Source organism: Felis catus, chromosome B4 (genome assembly GCF_018350175.1).
Source record: "Felis catus isolate Fca126 chromosome B4, F.catus_Fca126_mat1.0, whole genome shotgun sequence".
NCBI classification, from domain to species: Eukaryota; Metazoa; Chordata; class Mammalia; order Carnivora; family Felidae; genus Felis; species Felis catus.
Genome location: NC_058374.1, coordinates 28,058,664 through 28,071,877, shown reverse-complemented (window position 1 = coordinate 28,071,877; position 13,214 = coordinate 28,058,664). Strand labels below are relative to the sequence as shown.

Sequence of the window (13,214 nt, the reverse complement as noted above, 5' to 3'; positions counted from 1 at the left end):
TTTTAGGTTTATGCACTCCAATATGATGACAGCAACTATGAGTTGTTGTTTTGGTTTTTTTTAACTCAAAAATTTCCCAAACTACTACTTAAAAGTTTTCTCTGTGAGTAATAAAGAAATGTGGCAAAAGAAAAAGCTTGAGGAACTTATCCAAAACTATATCACGAAGCCCCAGGAGTTAAGAAATTCTGGCTTAATACTGGCCCAAACTCTCCCCCAAAAAACCTTACCAGAAAGTTAAGAAAAGAGTGGCAACATTCTATTCAATAGAGCTAGACAGAAACAAACACAGAGTGGCGGTGGCCTTTGGAAGAGGCATACATTAAAACCACAACAGCAATCAGTGTTTTCACAATGAGTTGGACACAAAACCGGAATAATCGGTATCTTTACCAAAAAGCAGTCCAAACCCAACGTGGACTAAGGGACTAAAAACTCCAGCCCTAATGTGATAGCTTTATTCTTAATATTTTACTACGATAGCATCAAGTTTGCACTTCTGGAATCCCCAGTTATATGTGTGACCTTTACTGTGATTTAACTACCGTGTATGTACTGGTTCTGTGTACTGGAAAGTAAATGCGACCTTAGAGTTGGGAGATCCATATTTAAATCTCAATCCGGTTACCCACTAGACAAATGATTTCGCCCAGTCATTGTACCTCCATGAGCCTCAAAACTGCTCATCTATAAAATGCAAGTAACACTACCTACTTCGCATGGTGGTTGTGATTATGACACGAGTCATGTGAAAGTGCCGAGCGCAGTCTCCTGCTCATAATAGTGGTCAGAAATATTTATAAACTTGAATAAGCATCTCTTACACTTAAGTGACGATTATTCACGATCACTCATTTTCATAGTACTTTAACTGAAACTTCCAGATTCGCTGTTAAGAAGGCTTGACTCTTAGCAAGAGCTGTATGTCCTACCAGACTCTGAATGGAAACTTACTATACTTGGTACGGATAATGACCAACTACAATGGAGGCAGCTCTCCCCCAGCTCATTAACTCTTCCCCACTGTCCCAAGAATTGATAACCATGGGAAAACCAACTGGAAAATACGAGATGAAACAGAAAAGCCATTCTTAGGTAGCCATCAGCAACCCATGTGCATTTGCCAACCAAAGAGGATAAAAAACTTGGGAGGAGAAAACGGGGTGGGTGGTGGTTATTTAAAAATAGCACTTAACTTTTGAAAGCCAACATCTAGCTGAAATGGGAAGTGACGGAGAAGACCATGTGTGTCGGGGACCATGGCCACGGAGCGTGTGAAGTAGGAGTGGGCTTATCAATGCTGGTAGTTTCACAATGAGATACTATTTGAACCTCGAACCAGGATCTGTGCTCAGAATGGAAGTGAGTGTTCGCTCCACAGTAAGTTTGCAGTTTCCTCGAAGGTAGTTTTTTTGGTTGTTGTTGCTGTTGTTTTTGTTGTTTGTTTGTTTTTAAGAAGCCTAGACACTAGAGATGGAACTAATTTGTCCATGGGAAAAAGAATAGTAAAGTGCTTTCACTGCCTGCTATAACCAATTTGTGTTTTCTTCCAGCACTAGGAGAACCAAGTATAGCAAAAGAATGCCACACAGTGAAAGAAAGCTTTTAGTTTTTTTAAAAAGTGACTAGGGGGGCACCTGGGTGGCTCAGTAGGTTGAGTGTCTGACTTCGGCTCAGGTCATGACCTCGCGGTCTGTGAGTTCGAGCCCCACGCTGGGCTCTGTGCTGACAGCTCGGAGTCTGGAGCCTGCTTCGGATTCTGGGTCTCCCTCTCTCTCTGTCCCTCCCCACTCATGCTCTCTCTGTCTCTCTCTTTCTCTCTCTCTCTGTCAAAAAATAAATAAACATAAAAAAAAAAGTGATGAGGAAGTTTGTGTTTTTAAACACACACACACATATGCTGGGTTTACATAAATAATCAACCAAAATATGTTTCTACCATATCATTTTCTTGTCAAGCATATGGTATTTTTCTTTTTCCCAGAAACTCAATGTCAGAAGTATATGATGATTGAGACTTTTTCAACAGACAACTGGATAATTTGGAGGTCAGAATTTAAAAGTCTTATATCAAATTCATTTGTAGGAAGAACGAGTCTAACAATGCTTGAAGTGAGTTGTCTCTATGCTTGAGCTCAGGGTCTATCAATTTTTCTAGGAATATGGGTTCTTTGCCTTATTCTTAGAGCTTTTGAAATCTAGTAGACTAAAAAATTGCAGCTTTTGTTTTTTTTAAAGCATGTTTACTTCCAAATATTCAAGCACGCAATTTCCTCATTCTGACACACGGCTCAAGGACAGAGTTCTGTCTTTCCACTTGCACTGCCATCAAGAGCTACATCTCAAATCGGACGTATAGACGTAGCCCTAAAGTAGTCTGTGCTTGCCAAAATTTCTTCTTGAGCCCCAGAGTGATTCACTCTAAAGGAGACTGCCCGTTGTCCTCACAGGCTCTCGAGAGGGCAGGAACCACCTTCCCTTTTGAGCTTCTCCTTTCTTTCAAGAGTGGTAGGTTTCCTCCACCTGCCCAACGAGTATCCTCACGATCACAACGAGGCTTTATCAGAAACACAGACTTGTAGTCCTTCAAAGGCAGAAGAGCGGAGATAAGAGCCAGGCAGCCTACCCCACGCTGACTTGTAGACAGGACTTCTGAGAGCCTGCACGCCGTGCACGGATAGGTTTCTGCTTCGTCGTGAGGAAAGTACTCTTTCCTTCAGCAGGCCTGAAATAGAACCACTTTCCTCACCCAAACACAGCCGAGAACAGCAAGGCAGAAAGCAGAGGCTGTTGGCCATGACGCCCAGCACCAAGAAGAGGTGGGGAGCTGTGGGGTACGGTCCCTCCTGGGTGACAATAAGCCTGGCAGCCAGTTTCTGCAAAGCTTGGCCAAGGGAAAAGAAAGCCTCTTTAGAAATACAGTTGGCAAAACACTGAATATAAAAAGGATACTCTGAGCGACTGCATAATTACAGACTCAGAGTAACTCTCTAAACTGGATCCCCATAGTATATCCTTTGTATGCTTGTGGGGAGTCTAGACCCCCACTGCACATCCTTTTACAAAACGGTTCTGCAGGCTTCCTTCTCCCTTCATGACAAAAAGCGTTGGAGATGGACGGAGAGGGAAAAAAGTAAACCCGGGAAGATACTGATACGTCCTCTCATCTACTGCATGAGGCTTAGAACCTTGGATCTGAGTTCAAACCCAGACTCTACTACTTCCTGCCTACGTGCTGTCTTACCCCCTTCGAGAGACCTAGTCCCCAGGGCTTCCACTTCTAAGACTGCGCTGATGAAGAGAGGTAAAGCAGGTCAAGTCCTCAGTGCAGGGCCTGGTATGTGGTGCAGCCAGTCCATGACTCAGCTGCAGTAGCGTCCCCACCCTGCCCCCCGCGTCTTTTGTGTGTCCCTTGCACCCGGACTGCTGGCCCATCGCAACGCCTATGACACTTCCCTGTGCTTTTGTGCTTACAAATGCATCCCCAGATTGTAAGTCCTGGGAGGGCAGGATTGACTCACCCTATATTCTCAATACTGAGCACGTACATATGCACGTGTGTGTGTGTGTGTGTGTGTGTGTGTGTGCGTGTGCACACACACGCACACCACTATGAGGTTAACCAATGTCTGCTGAACAAACAAGCGAAGGAATGGACAGACTGTTAGGTTACTCTCAGTGTTTATTTCCATGGGATTCCAGTATTAAATGCCTTTGTCCTGACGTTGTCCTAGATGGCTAACTTGTCCAGGTGAACCGAACCTGCTGAGCACGTCGGGATTCTGCTGTAACACCAACTACACAACGCTGCTGAGACAAAGATCCCCCAGTCTGGGTGAGTTATGGTCTGTACTAACACAAGCTCCCATCCCAGGTCTTTAAACAGGCTCCCATATCTACTGGGGCAAGACAACGGTGCTCCTTTTTAATTGGGAAGTTCTAGAACCAAACTCCACTTTGGCCCGGGTAAGCATCCTTTCACTGTTTTCAGAATGTTCAAGAAGGAGGACAAGAGGAAATAAAAAGTAAGTCGTTAGCACATACACACGCGCACACACACACATTCAGAGAAAGAGCAATTTCCCTGCAGGGAGCAAGTATCAGGCTGGAGAACTCCAGAGCTCACGGCCAGCTCGGCCAAGCAGAAGCCAGCCTGCTGAGGCCAAACACCAGCCATGTCATCCCCTCAGCTCTGGCTCAAGGCAGGGCAAGAACATCCTCTCCCACTGCTTCCCAGCAGCCAATCTGCTCCATTCCTCACTCTGAGGACAGCCCTCCTTGTTCATAGCTTTAGGGAGAAAGCTAGGTTCCTCAATCAAGGATCTCCTCAGACGTACTCTCTAGCATATTTTCATGGACATGGAATCACTACTAGAAAATACCCCTGAGGAGCCTCTGGAATAAAAGGCCCAGCACAGTCTTGATACGCCCATGACTGACACACAAGCCACACTGGCCACAAAGCACAAAATACCTTCCAAGATCTTTCAGAAATGTAATTTGGAAAAAAAAAAAAAAAGCAAACACTAATTCTGCTCTGTGTAGGAGCAATTTCCATTTGCAAGGGAAAGTATATCCAAAAACAAGCCCATGTTTCAGTTACTTTCAAGGTCCTGCCATGGGAAATAAAAGCCAAAATAAATTTCAAGCTGTTTTCTCCAAAGTTCCGGCCTTTGAAATGCCCTGACCTGACCAGTTTCAAAACTGGTGTTTCCAAGTTTCAATTCCAAAGACTCATTTTTTTAAAGGCAAAGTTGCCTCTAAGTAAAAACTGTGATAAGAGTGTATTTGATGATCGGGGCACCTGTGGGGCTCAGTTGGTTAGGCTTCCGACTTCGGCTCCGGTCATGATCTCGCGGTCCGTGGGTTCGAGCCCGGCGTCGGGCTCTGTGCTGACAGCTCAGAGCCTGGAGCCCGCTTTGGATTCTGTGTCTCCCTCTCTCTCTACCCCTCCCCTGCTCACGCTCTGTCGGTTTCTCTCAAAAATAAATAAACATTAAGAAAATTTAAAAAAAAAAAAAGTATATTTGATGCGATTATTCTACCTGATGCAGTTGACAGCCAAGCAGGACTGGCTCGTGACAGGGGCAAGAGAAAGAACCGGCAGACCAAGAGAAACAAACACGAAGAAGGAATATACTTCTCAGGAAGCACTGCCAAAAAAGGGGAAGAAAGTTGCCTAGAGAGTAAATCCTGAAAGTTCTCATCACAAGTAAAAAATAATTCTGGGGGCGCCTGGGTAGCTCAGTAGTCTGACTTGGGCTAAGGTCATGACCTCGCGGTTCTTTAGTTTGAGCCCCACATCGGGCTCTGTGCTCTCAACGCAGAGCCTGCTTTGGATCCTCTGTCCTCTTACCCCCACTCTCTATCCCTCCCCAGGTCACGCTCTCTCTTCTCTCTCTCAAAAATAATAAATAAAACATTAAAAATGTTTAAGAAAAAAAATTCTGTAATTATGTGCGGGGGGTGGATATTAACTAGACGCACCGTGGTCATCACGTAATATATACAGATACCGAATCATTGCGTCATACACCTGACACTAAGGTAAGGTTGTGTGTCAATCCTACCTCTATAAAAAATTGAGAGGGTAAAAGAAAAAACAGGGAGAAGAGAGAAAGAAAGAGCAGGCCAGCCCCAAGAGAGAGACAAAGACACGTCCTGGAAACCCCGGGGAAATGCAGACACAAAGGGGCAGCGCACAGAGGAGCCGAAATGGGGCAGCCTGATCAGCCAGAGGAAAAGCTGACAGGAGCCATCAGAAAGGATAGCTTCCCCCGTGTCAAGGAGCAGGCTGGATGGTGGGGGGAAGCAATTAAACACCAATGACAGATGGAGATAAGGGCATCCAAGGCGAAGTGTCCCTGAGACACTTGAAACCGAGGACTGCCAGGAGGTGGCTGGGCGGCAGCCACCGAGCGGGAGCAGGGGGGCAGTGTATCCGAGAGAAAACAAAGGGTCCAAGAGGAGGACAAAGCTGCCCAAGTTTGGGGGCTGAGCTGTTGGGATGGGCGTGGGGAGCAGGCCTGTGGCCACACAAGAAAAACTAGAGAAGTTCCTTCATAGGAGAAGCCCTTCTAAGGCTTCATCACCTTCTTCCTCCTACAGGGAGAGAGCTGTTGTTTGTAACCTCTAAGGAGCCCAACGCTGAAGGGACAGCATGGTCACCATTCCCAAGGGGCGATGGCTCATTTTCCAACAGGCCCCTTGTAGAAAAGACCAGACAGGTTAACTATGAGCATCCATTAGTATTGGACAGCCGGCGAGAACGGTGTAGCGCTCCACACCATCGAACAGGAATAAACATCTGGATACAGCAAATACGAAGTCATCTTCTGAAAGGCGCTGAGCTGGTTGAAGAAGGGGTAATGGGTCCAAAAGCCATGCTGTGCCTGTGCCTGTGTGTGTGTGTGTGTGTGTGTGTGTGTGTGTGTGTGTGAATATGAGTGACAGGAAAGAGGAATGTGTGTGTTAGAAAGCTCCCAACTGCACTTGAGACCCAAGACTTAAAAACACAGTATGATAAGAACAATTGCAACGCGCAACGAAATGTAATGAGGAAGAGAGTCACCCCAGGGAAAGAATCCAGTGAACACCCCAGCGAGGACCATGGTAGTTGGGAGTCGTACAAGGAAGCCTCAGGAAGGGGGTGAGTCAACCTCTAGCTTGGCACCAATTGATCCTTCCAGGACTCAGCCAGTGAGAGCACCGAGTTGTGAGTCAGGAGATGTTCGTTCTAATTCCAGCCCAGGTAAGGCCCTCAGTGGCTGAGCCTCAGTTTCCTCTTCTGCAATACAAAGCCCCCTGGCCATCAGCCCTGGGAACCAAACAAAGCTCTTGAAAATCACAAATGCAAATGGCAGTAACACCAACTGAAAATAGAAACACTGCACAAATGGAATACTGCTGTGAAAAGGGACCAAGTGAAAGATGCGTGGCCGTGTAAATGGAGCACCAGGGGGATTAAGGGCTTAGAACTATGGGTCTAACTCAGCAACTATGAGTCGCTCAGGGATCTGAAGCAGCAGCGGTTTCCAGTGCAAGAGCCCCTAAGAGTTAGATGAGCTTCAGTCTGGGTTTTATACATGTCCAAGTGATTATGGTTTATTTTATAACCTTTTTATAGAACAAAGGGATTGCAGCTGACTGATCCTAATAAAGCGTTGTGATTTATGCCGCTGCTCCTACAGAGCATTTATTCACTTCCATGCACAGTAATTAGGAGGGCAGAAGCCTTCGGAGTAGTGAGCAGCAGTCAGGGGACTCTCTCCACGGGCCCAAGGCTTTCCCCCTCTAGTACACGTACTCCAAATGCATAAACCATAGAATGCCAACTCCATCTACCTGCACACAGACTCTCCTTCTCGATTTTAGATGGTCAGCTGGCTACTCTGGCTTTATCTGAGCTGCCAGGATTACAACACCGACGTGATTACACAAAACGGTGCCCGAAGAGGTACCTTCACAAAAAATGATGCTGCCTCCACTACAAGCATGGGTTTCCACCTGTTGTTTCTGACCTGTGAATCCATCCCGGGCTGGGCTCAAGCCCTTAGTCATCTTGATAGGTTCTCTAGGCCTGCCACGTTGTAAACACGCAACACAAGATTTGCTGAATTGAACCAAAGAGCCAAATCATCTTGGATAAGTAATAACTTCTCGGAAACTCGAGTTTTCTCATGGATAAGATGAGGGATGTGGGCAAAGCACCTTCCAGCTCTAGCAAATGCAAAATAACCTAATCTTCTGAAAACACAAAAGCCCTGTCTGAATACACCTTGCCTTTCTCATGTACTTCCTGCAAAGGAAAACGTATACAATTAAAGCCCGATTCAGATGTCAGTTAAAAAAAAAAACAATTTTAATATCAGACCCATTCCTTTGTCAGTCCGTGAAATACAAAAGCAGTGTGGTTTTAAGTATGAAAAAAAACTGTACAGGCTGGGGATCCCTGGAAAAAATGTATTCAGAAAAGAAAAAGAATGTTAATTCTGACATTTCCTTGTAAACCTTCTCCCCTGAAAGACTGTATCTAGAATAACATTGACCTAACAGAAACAAGTAAGACTATTGACAATGGCTACAGTTTAACAAAGGCGTCTGGATTTTTACCTTCCTTGGTTACTGCACAAAAGCAGCAAATGTAAGTACAGTTGCCCCAGCAGCTGGTAAGTTCTCTCCCATATGCGTAGAAGTTGTGAAACAGCTGGGGAATGCAAGATGCTTTTGAGCAAGCTGCTATGTGATCCAAAATAACACGCTGCCTGTTCATCTCCGTACAATGGAAGCGACAGCCCAGGGCAGGTCTGGCGCATGCCCCGCAGCTGCGTCTTTCTTTGCAGCCGGGGCCACAACAAGTGGCTACAAATGGAGTAAGATGCACAAAAGCGGAAACCTTGCTCCTAACCCTTTGCGTGCTGTCTCTTGGTTACACACACGCAGCTCCTCGGTTTCCAGTGTGGGAGAAAGCTGCGCTTCAAACCCAAAGGTAAAGCCTCTCTAATGCTTTAAATGGCAAACCCTCCCTGGACCCCAGACCTATGCGCTTCTTGGCAACCACTTTCACAGGAGGGTGGTGTTTGATGACATTATAAGGTTTCTGGTGCTTTTGCCCATGATTAACTGTTTACCAGACACATGCACAAGCAAAATCAACAACCATGAAATAGCAACAGTAAAGAGGTCTTTCAAAACCAACTTGACATCAAAAACTATTTTTCCACTTGTATCTGCTAAGTGTAAAGCTTGCGGGGCGGGGGGGGGGTGGTTAACATAGGAAATAGTAATACTGATCGTTCACTGGTTGTTGGGCCTGAGCATGGCCTTCCTCACCTCTGTGTCAGTTTCCAAGTTAGTTTGACCATTTTCAGATCATGCTTCATTTGCCATATTTGAGCAAATATGTTTGAGAAGTTATCTCAAACTCTCCTCCCTTCTCTACCAATCTGGTGCCTCACCTCTAAACAGACTCCAAAAAAATACTCTGTTTTCCAAGGAAATGTTCCCTCTTGCCAAGACTGGCCCAGCACAAGTTTCACAGAAGCGGATATTTTTCTTTAGTGTTATAAAAGGCTCATGGATGAGCAATGAGAATGGTTGCCTCCTTTGCTCCAGTGTGTTTGGTTTTGAGTGTGTTTCTTTTCCTTAAGTCCTGTTATCCTGGCCATTAGGATACTGGCTTCAAATTGAAAGGAAAGATAAATGGCCAGAGGGCTGACCACAAAATTATACAGTGGTAAAATTAGGAAGAAAGCCCTGTAGTTCCGGAGCCCCTTGTAAATTCCTTGGGCAACTAGACAAAATTTTCCATTGCTACCAACCCCACCCCCAGCTGCTGATTCCAAAAGAGGAATCACTAACTGCACTGAACTGCAGTATTGACTAAGACGAATAGTGAGTTCAAGGCAAATGACCATTTTACCTCTTTGGAGGAGACAGGGGAAGAAAGAAAGATTCTGCTCTTAAACATCGTGGTTATTACTTAGTATCTGTTGAGCAGCTACCATGTGCTAGACTCTGTGCTAAGTACGGTATATGGATTATCAAATTAACCCTCATAGCTTCGAACCAGGAGGTGTTTTTATTATCCCCGTCTTAGAAGAGGAAAATGAAGTTCAGAAAGGCTGAGCAACTTGCCAAATATTACAAAGCTATAAATGGTGGAGGTGGCATTTGAAGCCTGCCATTGTGACTTCAGACGCTTGCCCTTAATCATCATGCCTTGCCGACTCCACAACTGCCATTGCCCTAGGATGTTCTGAGTCACAGGCGCTTAAAACAACATCTTTCTTTAAGGCAATACGTTTTAAGTGCATTCAAGGCAATACCAACATCCCATATTACAAACTTGAGCTCAGTGATGCATAAACGTGTGCATATCAAACCATGCTGTTAGACGCCTAAAAGCCATCTGAGTTTTAACTCATTAGGCAGTTAATTAAGGTTGGCCATATTTCCAAGGCAGACTTAATTTTACACACAATATCCAGCCCAGTGGTGAAGTCACACCTCTTAAACAGGGTAGGTAGATAGAGCTCCTGGAAACAGAGATTCATGCCAAGCGGAGCTCCCGCCTCAGGACCACCTGCCTCCTGAGACACCATCTAATGCACAGGACAGCTATTTCTGACTCTGCAGTTGTCAGACAATCCTAAAGGTTTTGGAAGAAGCCTTAGTTGTTTGTGGTCATATACCTTAAACTCCCAAGAGCTGGTTTAGTTGAGGTGCTGGCCCTAACAAAGCCAGCAATAGGTAGAAAGTCTATCCAATTCTAACGCCTCGGAGGAGGAGGCTGTGAGGCTGCAAAGAGAATGGTGAAGATCCTTCCAAAGTGTGTGTAAAGATTCTCTCATCAGTTAGGCACTGTGTAAAAACCAGTTCCTGCCCTTTCCTTACAACACAAGGGGGTGGAGGCCGATAAGATAAGAAAGCATGTGAATTCTATCCATTGATTACTTGGGGGGGTAGGGTTTCACCTCGGCCAGAGTGCTCTGGGCTTCTCTTCAGCAGCACCTCCTCCTGTCCCTCAGGCGCCCCGAACTTCGGGGGCGTGGTGGAGATGCCGCCCAGGCCCTTTCCGTGACAGTACTTGTGCACCGGCTCGGTTTGCAGAAGTTCCCGCAACCTCCGGGAAAACAAGGGGCTCTCTTAACTTGCCCTGCCGTCCTGCTCCCATGGTGCACGAGGAACTTCCTAGTGCACTAAACTGTCAGACTTCACCAGAGCCGTAATGCCGTCGCCAGAAGCGCTTAACCCCGCACCTGACCCAGATTGCGGCCTGGACTGGAGCCTCCCGGCCGCTAACTCACAGTAATGCAATTACCGCCTTCTGGAGCTCCACTCAGGGTGCCGGCGGCGGCGGCTGGCGGGCCCCGGGGGCCTAAACCACTCCCTTCCGGGAGCCCGCAAGCCACCCGAATCCGCAGGGAGGGGCGTGGACTGGCGGCTGGCCCCGCGCGTCGCGCGGGGACTTCAAACCCGCGCGGGCCCAGCGGAGGCGCGACCATGGGACCGGAGGAGGGGCGCGGGAGCCACAGCAGCTCTCGCCACTCGTGCAGTGGGGAGAGGAAACAGGCTGTGTCGCAGCTCGGAACACACGCGTGCACCTCCTCGGGTCGCCCCCTTCCCCGCCCCTGCTCCCGTCGTAACGGGCCGCGGAGCTAACTTCCCGAAACTCCGCAGAGGGAAATCCTGACCCGGCCAGCACCTCGGGGCGGCGCAAGCCAGGGCGCGCCGGGGACGGAAGTGGGTGGGAGCGGTGGCCGCGCCGCGCCTTTGTTACTGCTCCGGGACCCCGCGGGCCGCCGGGAGCACCCCATCGCAGCCGCCCGGGAATCGGCCGCCGGCTCCCAGGTTCCCGTCGCCGCCCCCAGCAGGACCGCCCAGAGCCACAGTGAAACTGGCCCCACCTCCCGGCCCCGAGAAGGGCGCGCGGCGGCGTGTCCTAGTGTCTGCCGGCCTTAACCTACGCTGCCGTTCCCTGCCCTGGGGCCACCGCGCGGAGGGACGTTCCTCACCTTCCGGAGCTTTCCCCAGACCTCCGGGTGGCAGAATCGCCGCTTCCCGCCGAACAGCAGCGCGGCAGCCCCGGCTTCCTAACAGCGGCACGGCCACTCCCTGCCTCTTTTCAGCGAGCGAGGATCGGGTCCCCCCTCTCGGGATGATTCACTACGCTCCTTACCTGGAGGCTCGAACAAGTCCCCTCCCCTCCGCCGGCCCGCGCAGCGATCGGGAGCTGGCGCCCTCTGCCGGGCCACCAGCGGGAGCGCCCTGGCGACAGAGCGAGGAGCAGGGCAGCGGGTCGGAACCCAGGAAGGAGCCCACCCGAGCGCAGGACACCCCGCTGGTCACTCCTTCGCGAGCTCACTCCCGCGAGGTCACTCCATCCTGGCCGCCGTGCCCGGGCGGCGGCCAGAACCCAGGCGAAGAGGACCAGAGCTGTCCTCACGCTCCCGGGCCACTGGGCACGCCCGGAGTCCCCCACTTGCGGGCTAGCCGGGCCAGCCCGGCCCCCGGGGATGTCCCGAAGAAACCACCGTGAATCGCGTCTGCACGTCTAGTTTTAAAACACTGCAAAGGTACTTACACTGAATGAAAACAAAGTTTGTGTCTCCTGCCCGAATTAAAGAGGCGGTGGCCCGTCACACCCCCCGGGTCCTAGGACTAGCAAGTGGCTCAGGGCGAGCTCCAGGCGCATCCGCAGCCCCGGGGCTACGAAGGCCCTTGGGTGCAGGTCGAGCCCAGGGTCCGGCTTGGGGTCGGAGGCCGGGGGCCGCGGTGTCACTCACCCGGCCGGGAGGAGTGGCTGTCCGAATGACTGGCGCTTTCGCCAGAGTAAACACTGGAGCAGCAGGTTAGCCTATCCCCCTCCTCCCCGGTCCTGAGTGAAACTTTGCAGGGGCGTGAGAGGAGGGGCAGAGGAAACCTACACGCGAGGGCCCGCGTCCTACCGCGGGGCGCGTGCACACTCGCCCCCCAACTTCCCGACCCCACTCACCCGCTCGGCTCGCCGTCCGCGGTCGCCCACCTGCCGCGCCGGCCCCCAGCACAGAATTCCCCGCGGCGACGAAGGTGGCGGCCGCTCCGCAGGGGCGCCGGGCCGGGGGGCGCGCACTGGCTCGGCACTTGGGCGACGGCGGCACAGTCCCCGCGCTGGCTGGCTCTGGGCGAGAGCCCGGCGGAGTCGCCGCAGCAGCTGCAGCACAGCAAGTTGCCAGGCTGGTCAGGGCGGACCGGGCGCCTCCGTCCCCGAGTGCGGGCGCGCGAGTCCCGGCGAGGCGGGCGGGCGCCGGGTATTACTTGTAGGGCCCCCGGGTGTCGGCTGCCGGGCGCTGAGTGGCTCGGACGACGCGCCAGGCCGGCGGGGCGGCGCGACCCACCCCCTCGGCGCGCACCCGTGCGGGCCGGGCCCGGGGACGCGCTCACGCGCACGCGCCTGGCGGCTCCGGGGTTCCCGGGGCTCCCGGGGCTCCCGGGACTCTCGCCCGGCCCCAGCCGCTCGGCCCGCGGGCCAGAGGGACGCAGCTTACCCTTAGAGACCCGAGCGGCCGCTCTGACTTTCCAGTCATTCGCGAGATAAAAGCCACCAACGCGTGCGAACGTTGCTGTCCATGGAACTCTGGGCCAGTTGTCAAGGAGACTGTACCTGCCGAGCCACTCACAAGGGTGGCAAAATCACGTCACCCCACCGAACGGCGCCTCTGGACTGGGGGTGG

The 13,214-nt window shown here is 50.6% G+C and overlaps 1 protein-coding gene across 6 annotated transcripts in view; it reads right to left on the bottom strand.

The window, feature by feature from the left end:
* SVIL (supervillin) overlaps positions 1 to 13,160 on the bottom strand; it is a 234,045-nt gene extending 220,885 nt beyond the window's left edge. For 2 of the 6 annotated variants that reach the window (XM_045061074.1, XM_045061078.1), the window contains exon 1: positions 13,029 to 13,160. The gene's annotated coding sequence lies outside the window, so the exon portion shown is untranslated. Of the gene's footprint in view, positions 1 to 11,516; positions 11,649 to 12,496; positions 12,729 to 13,028 lie in introns of those variants that run through there. The other 4 variants (XM_045061072.1, XM_045061076.1, XM_045061073.1 and 1 more) reach the window with 2 other exon arrangements.
* Between the last annotated feature and the right edge of the window lie 54 nt (positions 13,161 to 13,214).